The following is a 6,184-nucleotide window of genomic DNA, read 5'->3' as shown; positions in this document are numbered from 1 at the left end:
AAACAGAATGTTCAAAAAAAAAAAAAAAAAAAAAGTTTATCCAGACCTTTCCTTCTGTTTTACAATCTCAGTACGCACAATCTACAAGATACAAACGACATGCCGTATGTGTCAATATAGGCAAAACAATACAATTACACATTTTCTCTTATACAATAAATAATTAAATACAGCTCACATAAATGCTATATGACAGAGATTTCATAACTGTGAGCTCTGAATGGAGTAGGCTACTCCAAATGCTGCACAATTACACAGGTGCAGCTTCGGTGGCAACGATGGCGCTGGAACTTGAATCCGAAACTGGAGTTGTTGTTTTGGTTGCGAAGAACCTGAGTATATCCTTTTTCACTCCTGTCAGGTTTTGGCGGCTGGCAGACTCTACTTATTTGAATTTGAGTGCTCAAAGTGCACATGTGCATGCAGCGTGTGAGGGAGAGACGGGAGATGCTCACACAGCAGCACAGATCATTGTTCTGTCTCTGACAACAGTACACTGACACAATATGTTTGTGGATTTAAAAGTCGTATGTTTATTGAGTTAGTTTGTATTTATTGATATTGTGTTACAGAGTTCTATTTATCTAGGCCACCTACTATCTGTACATCTTAACTAAAACAAAAAAGAAGATTCCAGCCACCAGGGGGAGTTGGGCATATTAGAATTTGTACAGGACTACTGCAGACCAGGTATTATATATCTCCTTATATAATGTCACAATAAGACTGGCTTTAATATTATATAGAAGCTTTGCCCGATCACCTAACTTCGGTAAAGTATGAGACGGAGAACAGAAGTCGTCGAACAGCCAACTGGGATCTTTATTGCAGATATTCAGCATCAATACAAACAGCAAACAATAGACCAACGAACGGCAAAACAGCCCCGAGGCACGCCCTTACAGACCCTTTATACCATTGATTGCGTGTGGTGTCGTGCATCATTGTGTGCGTGCACCAGGTCAAGTTGACCTGGCATGTTGAGGCTAATATTCAGTTCCTGGAATTCTATTCATAAGTGATGGTGACCAGATCTCCCTGGGAATATTAGACATGGTGAAAAACAACTCCTTACAAGGAGTTGATGGAATAAACATGGTAAGGCCTGTTGAGAAATCTACTAAACTGACCTTTCGCCTCTACTGGTGTTTTCCTCATTCCCACTTCTGATACACATGCAGTATCTGCCTCTACATAGTCCCTCCTCTTTATGATTTTATCATAAATGTTCGCCGAGATTATGTATGATAAATGTGTCTATATAGGTGTGGATATTATGGATATGTGACAATGTGAGTACAGCCAGTGTTCCTCACTCTCATGGATATATGTTGTGAATTTCTTAACATGAACATGATACACATAAGAAGCACATATATGATGTATAGTGATATATGGCTTGGCATAATCATATGGCACACATGAAATATTGGAACATATTTCAACATCTGTCGCTCAAGGCGAAAAACCTTACCGGCTGTTGAGTTCAGGAAAATTCCTCCATCGCCCCCTTCCCACTGGGCAGCCTATTCCAATTTATTGGACTTCTGACAGATGTTCAAATATGCTATTAATGAGTTAGCAACATAGCTTCAGAATGAACTGTAACATGAATCCATTTAGATTTTAGTGGGGTCGCAGGGATCACTTTGTTATATTGCAACCCAAGGCACACATTGAATATACCAAATGCAACTCAAAGATGCAAAAATGAATATTGAGTACAGAACACAAATCACACACAGTTGATTACATGATATAATGACAATGATATTGTATTCTGATCATAGTCTCTTGTTATATGTGTGGTATGTGGTTATAGTGTATCTCTTTCCGTCTAAAGAGTACATCAGCCATTGTTCATTTCCCTTTACCTCACGGTTCATCCTCATCATCCGAACTGTTTTTGTCCTTCATGTAGTCAGGAGTCGGGAATAAGTCCGGTATTCCCTCCCCCCTTTGCGTCAGAAGGATTCTGCGCACCAGTTGTTCAGGAGACATCATACTTAGCATTTTTGCTCCTTGTATGTCCGCTGCAAGGTTCAGCTTCTCGTCCATAGCTCTCATACACCACCCCTTCAGGATAGGCACGATGCAACATGTCAATAAGAAAACCAGAATCAGTACTGTTGTGTTCTCAGAGCTATTGCTACTCCAGGCCACCAGGTGGCATAGTTATTCTGGTTAGAGAGTAAGAGCTATAAAGCACTGTGGTGTCGTAATGTTGTTGTTAAAAAAGTGCGCGAAGTAAAGAAAGAAAAATGTGGAAGTTACACAGAGCCTGATGTTTCTTTTTTTCTACTGCTACTACACCACAAGTACTATCAGGGCACTTATCCCTATTTTAGCCAAAACGGCTCCCCATTTTCCAAAAATGTTTTCTAGCCCATCCCACTTAATGCTTCCACCCTTATCAGCATTGTCAGTCATCTCAGATTTTAACATTTCAAGCTTTTTCATTGCAACAGAAAATGTTCCGTCGGCTGCAGTGTTATTTGAAATATATGTGCAACATAACGTTCCAAACATTTTACACACTCCCCCCTTTTCTGCTAACATCCAATTTAGTACTTGTCTATTCTGCCATGCCATGGCACTAGTTTCATGCAGTTGTTGACCTAGCTGCTTAAGGACTTCAGTGGTGTAATTAACATATCTCTGTTGGTTGTAATAAATGTAATTGATCCAGTTCACATTTTTATTAATTGTTATCCATGGAAGTATAGACTCCAGTCCTGCTCTAACTTCGTTTTGAGCCTTGAACTCCTCTGGAATACCTGTAGGTAGTCCTATTTTATTGAGATAAATTGTTCATACGATGTTATCTGTCTCTTCTGTCTGTGTAGTTCGTCACTGACTCTGTTAATCTCTAACACCTCTTCCACTCCCTCATAGGTGATTACCACTGGCACTTTCATACGGACTAGCGTACACAATCCTATCCAACGGAGAGGCAGAGTGTTCCTTAAAATGTTATTTCCACACATCCAATAGCTATCCGCAACTGCATGCGCCTGGTTTCTCAGTAGCGGCAGGCTCGGAAGAGTCATGGTTAAATTTTTGCAGATTGGGTTAAGTGGCTTAGGATTCTCATACCAAACAGGTGTGCTCAAAAATGTTCGTGTAATTTTGGCCTGTGGAAAACATGACACCACCCAAGTCACTGCACAATTAACAGAGGTGTTACCTACTTCAACACCTCCACTTCTTCCTGTATGTCCTCCATTGGCATAGCATTCATATTCTGCATTTTCGTCAATTTTATAATTGGTTGGAGGCTCTTTCTGAGAGGTGGATATTTCAAATTTCTTGTATTGATCACGTATGTCACAATTGAAACCGTTACATTGATCCACTATTCCATGCCCCAGGGGAGAATCATATAATGTTCGGCATAATATACCGCACATGGGATATTTGTATACGTCCCACGGCATTCCGCATGGCAGATTTTCCTGGGCTACAAAGGTTCCTTCTCTACATTTACGCCTCTGCTCTACTACACATCCTGCAAAAGTGTAGATTTCAGGCACGGCTATGGGCAAGGTGGTAGGAGCACCTGCACACACTATACATCCTTCAGCTGTCATTCCCTTCGCTGTATATTGGGCCCACTTGTACCAATCATTATGACTAGCAACTTCCCAAAGATGATCAAGTTCTTGTTTCACAACTCTTTGTTGCGGTGTCCAAAGGTTATCATATGCTGGTCTCACGCTTCTCTGTTGAGGCTTAACCATCCCGACTTGGTTTACATCTCTATCCTCCTCTCCATCGTAATTATCATAGTCATCACTATTCTCATGACTTGCATTAGGAGTAAGAGTATGCATGGTCTGATTTACTGCTGAAGCTGTTTTTCCCTCAACTGGAGGCTGATCCACCTCCAGGGTTACTCTGTCTCCAACTTGAGACTGATTTACACCTACAACTACTCCTCATGCAGGAGGTTTCTTCACACCTGGACCTACTTCTTCAACAGGAGGCTGATTCACAGTTCGATCTACTTCCTCAACGGGAGGCTGATTCACACCTCGATCTACTTCCTCAACAGGAGGCTGATTCACAACTCGATCTACTTCCTCAACAGGAGGTTTGATTGGAGTCACTGGGGGCAATGCTGCCAGAATTAGTCCTTCTGCCATCTTAGCATCAAACTCACTTTGGCTGATTGTCACTAAATCTGTCCACGCCCTCTCCATTTTACTGCTGCCACTGGTCATATATGTGCTAATAAATTCCAGCACATATCTCCCAGGTTTATCACTCACAGCATTCCTGTCGGTCTCGTAGATCCAATCCCCCTCCCTCATATAGACAAAATAAGTCAGATACTACTAAAAATAAAAAATACTCATCATTGGGGCTTCTCTCTCTACCCACATTTACTTCAATGCTAAGTTCCTGGGTCCCTGTTGCACTTTGTATTTGGCAAGATTGATCTGCCACCATTAGTTCCTCTTCCCCTGTCTTTATTTTGCATAATATTGTGTCCCCTAGCTCTACGGCTACCTCATATTTCGTTCCACCCCCTCTTACCTCCTCAGGAATGGGTACTATTCCGATCCACTTCCACATAGCTTGTATAGCTCTTTCCTCTCGTTTATTAACCTGCCCCTGCCTATCTGGCTTGTGGACATAGTGAGTAGTGTCTGAGAATGTTGGCATGGGTTTCAACACAGTGTGGATTGGGAATTTTGTGGTTGCATCATACTTATCTTGGACGTGGTCGTGCGTTGTCTCCCGGAGCGACTTTAACTCCAGTGGACGTTTATTTGGCCATGCCTCCAGAGTCTGGCTTTGGCTCCTTGGTGCAGTTTCCTTCGTCCCCAGGTTGCCTGGTGATTGCAACACTAGGCTGCCCATTATTCTCGCAAATAACCACATCATTTTCGTCATTGTTTTTCAGTTTTATACTGCCCTTTGTCTCTTGCTGGACTTTGGTGCAATGGTTCAGATGATACCACGTTGTGCTTCCTTCGACCTGGACCGCTGTCGGAGTTGCTCTCACCACGGTGTATGGCCCTTCCCTTCTTGGCTCGTGCCACTTCTTCCGAAAGACCTTTATGTACACCTGGTCGCCTGGTACCACCTGTCTCTCGACCACCTGGCCCTCTGGCTCCTTTGCTTTTTCCTGCAAGTATATAGATCTATGGATGGCAGTTAATTGATTCATATAGTCAGACATTTCAATTTGCAGTTGTTCAAGGTTTGGTCCCTTGAAAGCATTTCTCAGGTGTGGATAGGGCATCGCCTGCCCTGTTAGCATTTCATGCGGTGTTAAATGTGTGCTTCTGTGAGTTTGCATGCGATAGCTCATTAGTGTGAGTGGCAATGCATCCACCCAGTTAAGCTTTGCGCTAGCACAGATCTTACTGATTTTTGCTTTCAGGGTTCCGTTGATTCTTTCAACGATACCCTGGCTGGCTGGGTGGTACACACTTCCGAGTCTTTGTTTGATTCTCAGATACTGCAAGACTCCTTTCACTACTTTTTGAACAAATGCAGAACCGTTATCTGAACTTATTTCTGATGGAATGCCAAATCGTGACAATAAGTCCTTCATGGGACCTCCAAAGACCTTTCTCGTCTTGAGTGGCTCCTCTCTTGAGCCATAGATTGTGTTCGGCTGGATTTGCTTCTTTCTGTATCAGAATAATGTCTTCTGGTGTAGCCATAGGTTCTATTGACACTACTGGTGCTAGGATTGCTTTTTGACACTTAGAGGCTGCTTTTGCGGCTTCATCCGCGGCGTTGTTGCCTCTTATTACTGCATCATTTCCCTTTCGATGTGCTTGGCATTTGATGATTGCAAGCTCTTTCGGTTGCATCATCGCTGTGATCAACTCATTTATCTGTTTCTCATGTTGTATAGATGCTCCATCTGACTTCCTGAACCCTCTCTGCTTCCACAATGCTCCAAACAGATGACAAACACCGTGAGCATACGTGGAATCTGTGTAGATGTTGGCTTCTCTCCCAGTTGCCAGTTGACACGCCTCTGTCAGCGCTCTCAACTCAGCCAACTGGGCTGAACATGGTTGGTTACAATTCTCTGCCTTTTCTGTCTCAAAATCATCACCGACCTGTCTCACTACCGCATAACCGGCATGATTTCCCAAATGATTTCTGAAACAGGAGCCATCTACAAAGAATATTACGTCTGCATGAGGTAATGGAACTG

This window comes from Scomber japonicus, chromosome 22 (assembly GCF_027409825.1).
Source record: "Scomber japonicus isolate fScoJap1 chromosome 22, fScoJap1.pri, whole genome shotgun sequence".
Lineage (NCBI taxonomy): Eukaryota > Metazoa > Chordata > Actinopteri > Scombriformes > Scombridae > Scomber > Scomber japonicus.
Note: the sequence above shows the minus strand (reverse complement) of the source record.